Raw genomic sequence first — 14,684 nt, 5'->3', positions numbered from 1 at the left:
TTTATAAAGAAACTTTTCATTTAATTTGAAATCTTAAAATTATGTTAAATTAAGTAATAGATACTCATTAAATGTCTGGGTCATTTCCAAATAAGATTTTTAAAAAATTGAAACAGGTCGGGCGTGATTGCTCACGCCTGTAATCCCAGCACTTTGGGAGGCCAAGGCGGGTGGATCACGAGGTCAGGAGTTCAAGACCAGCCTGGCCAAAATGGCGAAACCCCATCTCTAGTAAAAATACAAAAAATTAGCCCGGCGCAGTGACAGGCGTCTGTAATCCCAGCAACTTGGGAGGCTGAGGCAGGAGAATCAGTTGAACCCAGGAGGTGGAGGTTGCAGTGAGCCGAGATCACGCCATTGCACTCCAGCCCAGGCAACAAAGTGAGACTCTGTCTCAAAAAAAAAAAAAAAAACAACAACAACAACAAAAAAAAACCTGGAACAAATTGCTGAATATAAGTTTATTTGTTGTTTCTTAAATTTTATACAAAGACTAAATATACTTGGGTCTATTAACACACACAAAATAATGTGTGTTTTTTGTAAGAAAAAATTATAAGAAAGACAAAAATGTGCTCTTTATTGAATAAGAAGAGTACATTTGTCTGATTTCGAGGTTATTTTAAAATTATTTCAAAATATAAATTTAGGAAGGAAATAGAAACAAGACAGAAAGGAACCAGTAAGTAGGAAAGAGAGAAAGTAAGTTATGTGCCACATGCAGTGACTTACACTTGTAATCCCAGCACTTTGAGAGGCTGAGGTGGCAAGATCACTTGAGGTCAGCAGTTTGAGACCAGCCTGCACAATGTAGCAAGACCTCGTCTCAAAAAAAAAACTGAAAAAATTTAGCTGGGTATGGTGGCGTGTATCTGTAGTCCCAGCTACTCTGGAGGCTGATGTGGGAGAATCATGTGAGCCTAGGAGTTTTAGGCTGCAGTGAGCTATGAATGTGCCACTGTACTCCAGCCTAGGCAGCAGAGCAAAACCATGTCTCAAGAAAAGAAAGATGGCTGGGCACAGTGGCTTATGCCTGTAATCCCAGCACTTTGGGAGGCTGAGGCAGGCAGATCATTTGAGGTCAGGAGTTCAAAACCAGCTTGGCCAACATGGTGAAACCCCCATCTCTACTAAAAATACAAAAATGTAGCCAGGCTTGGTGGTGGTCACCTGTAATCTCAGCTACTTAGGAGGCTGAGGCAGGAGAATTGCTTGAGCCCAGGAGGTGGAGGTTGCAATGAACAGAGATCATGCCACTGCATTCCAGCCTGGGAGACAGAGCGAGACCCTGTCTCAAAAAAAATAAAAAAGAAAACAACAGAAGAAAAAGAAAGAAAGCAAGGTGTATTTTTGGTAAGAAAGCATAAAAAGAAAAGAGAATAAATTTGTATGAGAAAGAATCTTATGTGGTAAATTTATTTATTTTGTTTTCTTTTTGAAAGGCAGGGTCTTGCCATGTTGATCTTGCACTCCTGGCCTCGAGTAGTCCACCAACCTCAGCCTCCCAAAGTGTTAGGATTACAGGGGTGACCCACTGTGCCTGGCCTTTATGTGGTAAATTTTTGCCTTACTAGTTGTTTAAGAGGAAGTATAGGACAAAGCAGAAAGTCTGAGCATGTTGTCAATGGTATGAGTAAGTCATGAAAAAGGTTTGTGGAGAAGAAATTTATGAAAGGAGTTGTGTGTGTGATTCAGTTGGCTATAATTAGAGGGGAATTATTTGTAAGTGTTTCTACATTATAAGTGAGATTTGATATTAAAAATACACTAATGCAGCTGAGCACGGTGGCTCAAGCCTGTAATCCCAGCATTTTGGGAGACTGAGGAGGGTGGATCAAGAGGTCAAGACATCAAGATCATCCTGTCCAACATGGTGAAACCTCATCTCTACTTAAAATACAAAAATTAGCTGGGCATGGTGGCATTTGCCTGTAGTCCCAGCTGCTCAGGAGGGTGAGGCAGGAGAATTGCTTGAACCTGGGAGGTGGAGGTTGCAGTGAGCCGAGGTCATGCTACTATACTCCAGCCTGGTGACAGAGTGAGACTCCATCTAAAAAAAAAAACAAAAACACACACACACACACAAATGCAAAATTGAAGTGTGGTTTCTTATGCTAGAACAACAAAGTTTTCTTTTTTATTTTTTATTTTTCGAGAAAGGCTCTCACTCAGTCATCCAGGCTGGATGATCACAGCTGACTGTAGCCTCAGCCTCCCAGACTCAAGTGATCCTCCCACCTCAGCCTCCCTAGTAGCTGGAACCATAGACATTCACCACCACACTGAGATAACTGTTAAATTTTTTGTAGTGATGGGGTCTCACCTTGTTGCCCAGGCTAGTCGATTTTCTTGAAATATTGATTTGCTCTTAGTAAAATTGCAAGAGGTTTTGATTTTTAAATCTGAAATCTCCTTTGTAACAGCCATCTTCTAAATTGCAGTTTATATTACTGCCATATTTTGTCCTGAGATTCATTTAATTTCCATAGTTTTAGGTTAAACATGCTGTCTTTTTTATTCAGAGTGGTAATTTCATTTCTTGAGGTAGAGTTTTCCTCTAGAAGTTTCTCGGATTCATATCTCAGAAGTTCAACTTTGGCTGGGTCTCACTGCACACGATTTGAGGGCATGTATCATTGTCTTCAACTCTCTTTTCCCCTCTTGAAAAGGCATGTATTTTGGCTCAGCTGAGAGATTAACTTTTTCAGCTTTTTAGTAAGCTCTTGTGACTTTTTTTCCAGTTCTAACTCTGCTATTATGACCTGCTGCTTAAATGACTATCTTTAAGACCTAGAAAAGCAATGTTTTCCTCTAGGGTAACTTGATGTTGTACCCTTAGCTTTTCTTTCTTTTTTCCTTTGAGACAAGGTCTTGCTCTGTTGCCCAGGTTGGAGTGCAGTGGCACAATCGTTCACCAAAGCCTCAACCTCTCAGGCTCAAGTGATTCTCCAACCTCAGCCTCCCAAGTAGCTGGGACTACAGGCAATGCCACATGCCCAGCTTACTTTTTTATATTTTGTAGAGATGGGATCTCTCTATATTGCCCAGACTAGTCTCAAACTCCTGGCCTTAAATGATCCTCCCACCTTGGCCTCCCAAAGTACTGGGGTTACAGGCATGAGCCACTGCATCCAACCAGCTTTTCTTGATGTGTCTGAATTGTTTCATATAACCAGGAAACTTTACATGCTTTTACTTTTTCTAAGAGCCATGTGTTCCCCTGCTAAATGGTGGTGTGCACCTGTAATCTCAGCTACTTGGGAGGCTGAGGCAGGAGAATTGTTTGAACCTGGGAGGCGAAGGTTGCAGTGAGCCCAGATCACGCCACTGCACCCCAGTCTGGGCAACAGAGCAAGAATCCATCCCAGGAAATTTTTGTGGGCATAGAAACTCAGAATAATGCTGACCCAACACTTTGAGATGACAGCAAAAAACTACACAACAGACAAAATTGAACTTCATAATGGAGTGCAGGGAGACTTAGCCTGAGAACCGGTCCCTTCCAACCTCCCTTTTGTGCAAAGGTGTTTAAAAGAGTTTTGACAATGACTCCTACTTGCCATTCACTTTTTCCATTGTGGGATGGGGCCAGCAACCTGGGACATGTCTATCCCAGCACCAAGGGACACCAAAACCCATCTACAGGGTGATTGACTAGTGACACTTTTGGAGAAAAATCTTGATCAAAAGAGGGAATGTTTTGCTTGTGGGAACTAACAATAAAGTATAATAAAGATACAAAACAAACAAACAAACAAAAGAGGGAATGTGAAAATTAGCAGAATCAAAATGGAGTCACTTGTGTTAAAAAGGAAAAAAATAAAGCCTAAAAATAGAGTGAGGGTAGGCTGTGAAGAGAGGGTTCTCACTTATACGTCTGATAACAAAAGCTATCACAAAAGACCACAAAAAACACAGCCTTGCACAAAGGCCATTTTAGCCTTACACGAAAAATACTTCTGTGCAGACATCCACCCAGCAACTGCCTGTCCAACCTCCAAATGGCCTCATCCTTGTTACTGATCTTTGTAGCCAAGGATAATAATTTCAAAATCATTATGTAATCCTCCTCATTTCTCCTTTAAAAGCTTTTGTCTTCATTTTTACCTTGCTGGGTACACACACAGTTTACTGTGGCATGCATATTCCCATTGCAATGCCCTATTCCCAAATAAATACATGGTTTTTTTTCTTTTTGAGAGCCTCCCTCTGTTCTTTAGAATGACAAACTCAACAAAAATAAATAATAAAACATGTTCCTCTGTGCTGTGTTATGTTCATAACTTTGGACTTTCATTCATCCTATGTCTTAGACTGTCATCTTTTTTTTAGGTGCTGGGATCTATTTTTGTCATCATCAGCCAGGAAGATACAAGGCCTCTTCCAAGATGAAGATGAAACTATTGACAGATATTTTGTCAAGACCAAATTTTCCCTAAGAGCCCTGTCATAGATTGCTCCCTGGGCAGGATGCAGCCTCCTTCAGAGAGTGAAGAACACACCAAAAGATCCTCTACTAAATTAATCATGAAGCTGCATGAGCCAGGCTGGAATACAGTTACCAATCTGCTTTAATTCTCCCACTTAGATGGCCCGAAGCCACCTGAACTGAAAGTTGGATGAAGCTCTGCTTTGAGTTCCATCGTGGAGCATCGTGTGGCCTAGGTCCTTAGCCAATGCCTGCTAAATATTAGCTTGAGTCGCAATAAAGAGAAAAGGTCCAAACTCTCCCCTTGGCTAATGATTTATTCATCAAAACAACATGCCTCAAACCTGTAATTCTAGTTTTGTTTTCTGAAAAGATGTCATTCTATTTGAAAGAGAAATAGCTGTAGGGAAGGAGAATAAGAACTTTCATGGAACACCCAGTATGTGTTGCGCACTTGGCATGTAAACTCACTTAGCCCTCACTCCAGCCCTGGGGAGGTGAGCAGTGGCTCTGCTTCATAGACAAGCACCCTGACACTCCAGGAAATCGGTCATCACCCAACACCCTTTAACTAGTGAAGGACGGAATCTGATTTGAACTCAGGTGTGCTTTTTTTCTCCAGGAAGCATACTTTCCTTTGCCAGCCTCAGCGATGAGAGTAACAGAGACAGAAAGATAAGAGAAAAGGAGTTGACTGCTCACTTACGAGGCTGTTGCTGGACTTTTTAGGTCAGTCACTGGAAGATTCTAGTGTGTCTTCTGAATTGCTGACTATAATTCATTCTCTTCCCTCTTTTGCCTGGTTTGTTATTTGATCCCAAGACTGTGCTATAAGTTTTGGGTTGATAAAAGAGAGCTAAGAGTCCATGAAGCGCTCACACCTCCCATCGAATACCTGATTCCTACGACACCTGCTTCAAACATAATGGAGAAAATATTTGCAAGGAAGTTTCATGCAATGATTAAACTGCATTCCAAATATAATTTTCCTCTTGTGCCAGAGGAGATTAATTCACATGGACTCAAAAGAGCCTTGGGGACAGGTTTTTGGAAAACCAGACCCCGGCATTCCGGATGCTAAAATGCTGTTAGTAATACTAAGAGTGCTTAGGTCTCCTGTCTCCTCAGCCCTCTGGAAAGAGCTCCAGGGTTATTCGAGTTGGGATCAAATAATGGGGGGGTCATTATGATAAAAAGTGGGTGACACACCCCCATTCCTCACCTAGAGCACTTTCTTAGCCTTCCCGTACACCTTCAGTAAAAAGCTCCCTTCAACTTAGATTTCAATGTGAAGATTTTGGTTCCACCTTGACTGAATACTGGAATAGTTTTTATTGCAGACTGGGAGTTGACAGTTTACCTTCACAGTAAGAATATGTATGGGTTCCTTAAAAACATGCAGTAAAGCTAGGCAGCATGGCTCATGCCTGTAATCCCAGGGCTTTGAGAGGCCAAGGTGGGCGGATCACTTGAGGTCAGGAGCTTGAGACCAGCATGGCCAACATGGTGAAACCTGGTTTCTACTAAAAATAAAAAAATTAGCCGGGCGCTGTGGCTCACGCCTGAAATCCCAGCACTTTGGGAGGCCGAGGCGGGTGGATCACCTGAGGTCAGGAGTTCGAGACCAGCGTGGCCGATATGGTGAAACCCCGTCTCTAATAAAAATACAAAAATTAGCCGGGCGTGGTGGCGCGCGCCTATAATCCCAGCTACTTGGGGGGCTGAGGCAGAAGAATCGCTTGAACCCTGGAGACGGAGGTTGCAGTGAGCTTAGATCGCGCCACTGCACTTCAGCCTGGCGACAGAGCGAGACTTCATCTCAAAAAAAAAAAAAATTAGCTTGCCACGGTGGCGGGTGCCAGTAACCCCAGCTACTCAGGGGGCTGAGGCAGGAGAATCACTTGAACCTGGGAGGCAGAGGTTGCAGTGAGCTGAGATGGCAGCATTGCACTCCAGTCTGGGCGACAGAGCAAGACTCCGTCTCAAAAAAAAAAAAAAAGCAACATGGAGTAGCATGAAAAACACAAAAATGCCTTTGGGATTCAGCATAATCTTCAGGCTATAAAAGCAACAGCAATGATGATGGGGGCTTTTTTCACCACAGAGCCTGGGATGCCTTTGAGAAAACCGACCAATTTGAAAACGTGATAAAGATAACATCTCTCAGTAAGTTGTTATTTCTTCCTCTTTATTATTTGGGTCAAATAATTTTGGCATTTCATTTCAATTCCTTTCACTTTGTGAAGAAAAACAGTCATTCCAAGAAACCAATTCTAAGTCATTCCATTCTAACCGATATATTCTTTTCATATCATGAATTCTCTTGTCAAATGTTGTGTTTCCTAAAGGAATGAAGTAATTTTATTTGCTATTGAGGTTATGGTCAAATACTTCCAAGTGATATGTTTCTTCCTCAAAATATGCATTGTTTAATCTACCTGATTGTAACACTTAAAATATCATGCATCAGTCAGCATCCCATCTAAAATAAGATTTGCTATTTTATTGTTAAAAGTGATCTTATCAATATCTCTCCAGGAATCACGCATGCTATTAACAACAGACAGCAAACATGAATTGATTTTTTTTTTTTTTTTTTTTTTTTGAGACGGAGTTTCACTCTTGTTGCTCAGGCTGGAGTGCAATGGTGCCATCTTAGCTCACCGCAACCTCCACCTCTTGGGTTCAAGCGATTCTCCTGCCTCAGCCTCCTGAGTAGCTGGGATTACAGGCACGCGACACCACACCCGACTAATTTTGTATTTTTAGTAAAGATGGGGTTTCTCCATGTTGGTCAGGCTGGTCTCAAACTCCCGACCCCAGGTGATCCACCTGCCTTGGCCTCCCAGAGTGCTGGGATTACAAGCGTGAGCCACCGCGCCTAGCCAAATTGATTTTTATAATTAGAATTTTATGAGGCTTATGTTTCAGATTAGGAAAGAGATGTGGTCAATTAAAGATTTCATTCCATTTTTATTGCAAACGAGGATGAAAAAGGAACAACTATTTCCACTGGATTCTACTTGAAGGAATTCAAAGTTCACTACTGGCCGTTTCACATTTGGCAAAGGTGTGAGGTGTTTCCGCAGAGGTGCTGACCTCCTCGAACTGCAAAGGCCTAGCTGTCTGAGTGAGCAGTGCTGGCCTGGGGCAGAGTGATGATGGTCTGTCCACTTGTCTGTGAAGTCTCAGGGCTGGGATTCTGTCAGAAACTCATGCTGAAAACTACTTTTCCTCATCAGATTCGAAGTTGAGAAGATGTGTCATCCAATATAAATGATGAGTAAGGCCACTCCCAGCTGTGACAGTGCGCACTCTAATAGTGTGAGCCAGCTCCCAGAGCCATGGGGCTCTTCTTGACATTTCCTTCCATCAAGAACTCCGCACATAGGCCGGGCGCGGTGGCTCAAGCCTGTAATCCCAGCACTTTGGGAGGCCGAGATGGGCGGATCACGAGGTCAGGAGATCGAGACCATCCTGGCGAACACAGTGAAACTCGCCTCTACTAAGAAATACAAAAAAATAGCCGGGCGAGATGGCGGCTTCGTAGTCCCAGCTACCGGGAGGCTGGAGCCGGAGAATGGCGTGAAACCCGAGGCGAGCTGCAGTGAGCTGATCTGCCACTGCACTCCAGCCTGGGCTACAGAAAGTGCCAGACTGGCCTCAAAAAAAAGAACTCCGCACACATGTATTTGCCACGTGGTGTTCTTCACACATGTTCTTCACCTGCCACAATCTTCCATACAGCCTGTAACTCTTTGTTGTTATTGTTTTTCGGGTTAGTTTTATTTTTTAATCAAGCATGATTATTGTTTTTGTTTTTGAGACAGGGTTTCACTCTGTTGCCCAGGCTGCAGTGAAGTGGCATGATCTTGGCTCCCAAGGAACAGGTGATCCTCCTGCTGCAGCCTCCTAAGTGCTGGGATTATAGGTATGCACCACCACACCCAGCTAATTTTGTATTTTTGGTAAAGACGGGGTTTCACCATGTTGACCAGGCTAGTCTTGAACTCCTGACCTCAAATGATCCACCCACCTTGGCCTCCCAAAGTGCTGGGATTACAGGTATGAGCCACCACGCTGGCCTTTTTGGTTTTTTTTAGACAGGGTCTCATTCTCATCACTCAGGCTGGAGTGTGGTGATGTGACCACGGCTCACTGCAGCCCCGACTGCCTGGAATCAGGTGATCCTCCCATCTCAGCCTTCCAAGTAGCTGGGACTAAAGGCATGTGCCACCATGCCCAGCTCATTTTTGTATTTTTTGTAGAGACACGGTTTCACCATGTTGGCCAAGCTGATCTCGAACTTCTGGGCTCAAGCGACCTTAGCCTCCCAAAGTACTGGGATTACAGGCATGAACCACTGTGCCAGGCTTGTATGTAACTTCATTTTTGGCAGGTACCTTCATCTTACCAGGCCCTAATTTCCTCCTCTGCAAATGAGAGAAATGATGTATAACTTGTTAAAAGCTCTTCTTCCATCCCTGTTATATTGAAAACATTCAGAGAAAGAGAATGTTAAAAATCAATGCTTCCAAAGAAACTCCAACCTTTTCTTCATTGAGGGCAAAGGTATGCCTGGCAATCATTTATTGTTTGCCTCAGGATTTTGTGAACTTTCTTTAAACATACACCTACCATATGATCCAGCCATTCTCCTCCTATTTACTCAAGAAAAATAAAAATACACATCCACACGAAGATTTGCACATGAATCTTTATTCGTAATAGGCCTTGGAAACAACCCAAATGCCCTCCAAGGGGTAAACGGATAAATAAAACATAGTACATCCATACAATGGGGTACTATTTAGCAATGAAAAGAAACACATGTTGGTACAAGCAACATGAATAGATCTCATTATGCTGAGTGGAAGAAGCCAGACACAAAAGGACATACTGTTTGATTCTATTTATGTAAAATTCTAAAGACTCAAACTGATCTATGTAGTGACAAAAAGCAGGTTGGTGGTTGCCTGTAGGAGGGGATAGAAGACAGGACTGCAGAAAAGCACAGGAATCTTTTGGTGGCAATGGCAGTGTTGTAATCTTGGTGGCAATGGTAGTTTCATGGTGTATACAATGGTCCAGACTCATCCAGTTGTGTACTTTAAGTCAATACAACTTGTATGTAACTTATGTCTCAATAAAGTTACTAGGGGGATCTTTTTTGTAAGCTGCTGACTGTTGAATCTGGGGCTAGGAGAAAGGTGTCATGGGCAGCTGAGAAGTTGTGTGGAACCACATCATCCAAAAAGCATTGATGAACCCCCGCTTGATGAGTCAGTGGTTTTTGTTGTTGTTGTTGTTGTTGTTGTTTTGTTTTGTTTTGTTTGAGACGGAGTCTCGCTCTGTCCCCCAGGCTGGAGTGCAGTGGCATGATCTGGGCCCACTGCAAGCTCTGCCTCGCGGGTTCAGGCCATTCTCCTGCCTCGGCCTCCTGAGTAGCTGGGACTATAGGAGCCCGCCACCAAGCCCGGCTAATTTTTTTTTTTTTTTTTTTTGTATTTTTAGTAGAGATGGGGTTTCACCGTGTTAGCCAGGATGGTCGCGATCTCCTGACCTTGTGATCCGCCCACCTTGGCCTCCCACAGTGCTGGAATTACAGGCGTGAGCCACCGCGCCTGGCCCGAGCCAGTGTTTAAGAGTGATGTGAAACATTGTGGAAAGCCCTTTGGTTTCTGGGAAGCCTATGTGGATTTGTAGGAAAGGAGTTTATCTTATGATTTGGGGTAAAGCCCCTGAGCAAAGAACTAGCTGGGGACTGAACAGGGTCTTGGGCTTGTGGAGCCCTTCTCTTTCTCCAGTCCCCTGTGCAGCCCTGAGTGCCAGCTGCCGGCGGCAGGCAGCCTCTGGGTTTAGCATGTCAGGCCCCTAGAGACCTATTTCTTCCTGCACCCTGCCCTGCAGTGGTGTGACTTCCGAGGGGTAGATTCTATTCTACTTCTTCAACGTCATATTCAGAAACTAGAAGGCTGGAGAGCATGTTCTTGTTTTATTGCCCATTGGAGTAACCTAGTTCAGTCGGAGTGGCTCAAAGAATCATAGGTTGTGGTTTTTGGAAGAAAACTCAGGGTCTACTATGCGACCTCCTCACATCCTGAAGGGGGAAACTGAGGCCCCGAGAAGTGAAGTGACTGGCCTCAGCTCACACAGGACGAAAAGCCCTCCAGGAGTTGTCCCTTCACCATGCTCTCTCCACGACAGGCTGAAAAAGTGCAATTCAAAATCTTTCACTGTCTAAGCCCAGATCCTAAGCTGCATAGCTTGCTGCATTTGTGTAAAACAGAAGCTGGAAAATGGCAGGCTTCTAGCTGAGAGAAAGACACCAAAGTCTCAGATGTGCTGCGAGGACGCGTGAGGGTCAAGCTTAGCATGTGAGTGAATGAGAGGCATTTATGATTATTGCGGAACTTGGCAGCAATTATAAAAGCCTGCTCCACAGTGGAAGTGACCATGTTAAATTTCCATTCTTATTTGCATTTGCAAAAATAGAATAAAATTATTTCTTGGGTGGAAACATTTTCTGTGACTGAGCAGTGCTTCTAACTCATTGCTGCTCCTTTTACTTTTCATAGATTTTTTTTTTCTCATGATGGCTGTTGAAATAGGAGATACTTTATACAGAGAGAACATTCATCACAGCACATTCTGGATCGACACTGAATCAGATTCTTCCAGCGCCAGGGAGTAACCTAGGCCTTTCTGGAAACTGCACTAACACTCAGTCCAACAAGGCTTGAATTTTCAAAGTGCAGTTTAGCAGGCTGAGGTCTTAGTGGTGTTCCTAACCCTCTCCACTCACCTGGCTCTATAATACCTGGGCAGGAGTGCTGAGTTCCCAGGGCAGAGACACTCCCCTGGCAGGTCACGATGTTCTCTCCCGGTGAAAGCCACACAGTGAGCCGGTGCTGGTCCAGGGGAGGCAGAAATGACAGTTGTGTAAGTGAGCAGTGGGCTCCGCCCTGGGGTTGACCTACTGTGCTGGTAACATGTTTTGCTCTTCACACAGATTTCCCGGAAATCAGTTGCAGAGTTTGGCAGAAGACTTCAGGTTGTAAGAGAGTCAACCCCCACACAAAAGCGGCACCAGCCTTTCCTAATCCTCTGAGGGGACTCCTAGGTTCCTGAGGGACAGCACTTCTGCAGGTGCTGCAGGGCTGAGGCCACAGCCTCTTCCCAGTGGATCCCTCTTTGCTTTCTGTGCCACATTGTCCTCTCCTGGTGGCCCTGCCATGTTGTGGCTGCAGCAGATACCTCTTGCGTTTCAGCCATGGGGAGTGCCTTGCATGGTTCTCACACAGGTGTCCAGCATTTCCCACCTTACTCAGCATGGTGAGGGCAGAGGCCTGGCCTTTGCAGCTTGTCTCTATCACCTAGCATTGTAGATGCATGTACCCTGCCATATTGTGGGGGCTGAATGAATCCTGTTGAATGATTAAATTACTTGTTGAGCAAATGGATAATAAAATTACTGATCTGGCTGGGTGCGGTGGCTCACGCCTGTAATCCCAGCACTTTGGGAGGCCAAGGCAGGCAGATCACGAGGTCAGGAGTTCGAGACCAGCCTGTCCTATATGGTGAAACCCCGTCTTTACTAAAAATACAAAAATTAGCCAGGAGTGGTGGCATATGCGCCTGTAATCCCAGCTACTCAGGAGGCTGAGGCAGGAGAATTACTTGACCCCAGGAGGCTGAGGTTGCAATGAGGTGAGATTGCATCACTGCACTCCAACCTGGGCAACAGAGCAAGACTCTTATCTCAAAAAATAAAATAAATAAAAATAAAATTGCTGACCTTGAATGTGAACTATTCAGGACACTGCACTAGTGATGCAAGAAACTACTGAATATACAGTGGGAAAAGAACTGAAACTTTTTCTAGAACAGTGACCAGAATAGATCTATGGTTATTTTCATATGTACTGTGTAATTATGGAGAACTGAGGCAGATACTTGGGGGAAAAAAAGTCATATCCTTCCTCATCTCTTATAATCCCTTGAATTTAAATCTTCCCCATCGTTGAGGTCAAAGGTGTTTAGGCACCAGAATTCCTGAATTCGAAATTTTCTTTTCCATTTTCTTTTTATTCTTTCTTCTTTTAGAGACAGGGTCCTGCTTGGTCACCAAGGCAGGAGTGCAGTGGCATGATCATAGTTCACTGTAGCCTAGAATTCCTGGGTTCAAGTGATCCTCCCATCTCAGCCTCCTGAGTAGCTGGGATGATGGGTGCATACCATCTTTTGCGGAGGCGGGGCCTTGCTATGTTGCCCTGGCTGGTCTCCAACTCTTGGCCTCAAACGATCCTCCTGCATTGGCCTCCGATAATGCTGAGATTACAGGCATGGGCCACCACTCCAGCCCTCCATTTTCTTTATTATAAATGTGAGACAGGCATGGTGGCTCACCCCTATAATTCCAGCACTTTGGGAGATGGAGATGGGCAGATCCCTTGAGGTCAGGAGTTTGAGACCAGCCTAGCCCAGCATGGCAAAACCTTGCCTCCACTAAAAAATACACAAATTAAGCTGGGCACAGCGGCTCATGCCTGTAATCCCAGCAGTTTGGGAGGCTGAGGTGGGTGGATCACCTGAGGTCAGGAGTTCCAGACCAACCTGGCCGATATGGTGAAACCCTATCTCTACTAAAAATACAAAAATTAGCTGGACTCGGTGGCACATGCCTGTAATCCCAGCTACTCGGGAGGCTGAGGCAGAAGAATCACTTGAACCAGGGAGGCAGAGGTTGCAGTTAGCTGAGATCACACCATTGCACTCCAGCCTGGATGACAAGAGTGAAATTCCATCGAAAAAAATATATACAAAATACAAAAATTAGCCAGGTGTGGTGGCATGCACCTGTAATCCCAGCTACTTGGAAGGCTGAGGCACAAGAATCGCTTGAACCTGGGAGGTGGAGGTTGCAGTGAGCTGAGATCGCAGCACTGCACTCCAGCCTGGGAGACAGTGAGACTCTGTCTCAAAACAAACAAACAAACATATATATACACACATATATATAAATATATACACACACATATATATATATGGTCTTTACCTCAGAAACAGGAATACAATTGCTATTTCAAGCTACTTTTACTATTTATTTTTTAAATCATCATAGAAGCATGTCCTAATGACTCTTACCTTTAAAAAAAAAACCCTCCTCGAGATCAGGCAGCAATATTTGCTGTTCTGCAATATTTGCTGTTCTGCAGCCTCCGCTGGTGATACCCAAGCAAACAGGGTCTGGAGTGGACCTCCAGCAAACTCCAACAGGCCTGCAGCCGAGGGAACTGACTCTTAGAAGGAAAACTAACAAACAGAAAGGAATAGCATCAACATCAACTAAAAGGACATCCACACCAAAACCCCATCTGTAGGTCACCCGCATCAAAGACCAAAGGTAGATAAAACCCCAAAGATGGGGAGAAACTGAGCAAAAAAGCTGAAAGTTCTAAAAACCAGAGCGCCTCTTCTCCTCCAAAGGATTGCAGCTCCTTGCCAGCAACCAAACAAAGCTAGATGGAGAATGACTTCGACGAGTTGACAGAAGTAGGCTTCAGAAGGTCGGTAATAACAAACTTCTCCAAGCTAAAGGAGGATGTTCGAACCCATCGCAAGGAAGCTAAAAACCTTGAAAAGAGATGAGATGAATGGCTAACTAGAATAAATAGTGTAGAGACAACCTTAAATGACCTGTTGGAGCTGAAAACCATGGCACAAGAACTGCGTGACACATGCACAAGCTACAATAGCCGATTCAATCAAGTGGAAGAAAGGGTATCCGTGATTGAAGATCAAATTAATGAAATAAAGCAAGAGGAGAAGTTTAGAGAAAAAAGAGTAAAAAGAAACGAACAAAGCCTCCAAAAAATATGGGACTATGTGAAAAGACCAAATCTATGTCTGATTGGTGTACTTGAAAGTGACAGGGAGAATGGAACCAAGTTGTAAAACACTCTTCAGGATATTATCCAGGAGAACTTCCCCAACCTAACAAGGCAGGCCAACATTCAAATTCAGGAAATACAGAGAACACCACAAAGACACTCCTCGAGAAGAGCAACCCCAAGACACATAATTGTCAGATTCACCAAGGTTGAAATGAAGGAAAAAATGTGAAGGGCAGCCAGAGAGAAAGGTCAAGTTACCCACAAAGGAAAGCCCATCAGACTAACAGCGAATCTCTCAGCAGAAACTCTACAAGCCAGAAGAGAGTGGGGGCCAATATTCAACCTTCTTTTTTTTTTAT

The 14,684-nt window shown here is 44.1% G+C and overlaps 1 protein-coding gene across 6 annotated transcripts in view; it reads left to right on the top strand.

Moving 5' to 3' along the window:
* The window catches only part of HOMER1 (homer scaffold protein 1), a 164,901-nt gene extending 160,171 nt beyond the window's left edge, over window positions 1-4,730 (top strand). For all 6 annotated transcript variants that reach the window (XR_002522606.2, XR_004183755.1, XR_004183757.1 and 3 more), the window contains one exon: window positions 4,333-4,730. The gene's annotated coding sequence lies outside the window, so the exon portion shown is untranslated. The remainder of the gene's footprint in view (window positions 1-4,332) is intronic.
* Window positions 4,731-14,684: the final 9,954 nt, after the last annotated feature.

The sequence above is a fragment of the Papio anubis genome, chromosome 5 (genome assembly GCF_008728515.1).
Source record: "Papio anubis isolate 15944 chromosome 5, Panubis1.0, whole genome shotgun sequence".
In the NCBI taxonomy this organism is placed as follows: domain Eukaryota; kingdom Metazoa; phylum Chordata; class Mammalia; order Primates; family Cercopithecidae; genus Papio; species Papio anubis.
The sequence above is the reverse complement of the archived record's forward strand: the minus strand, read 5'-3'. Positions and strand labels throughout refer to the sequence as shown.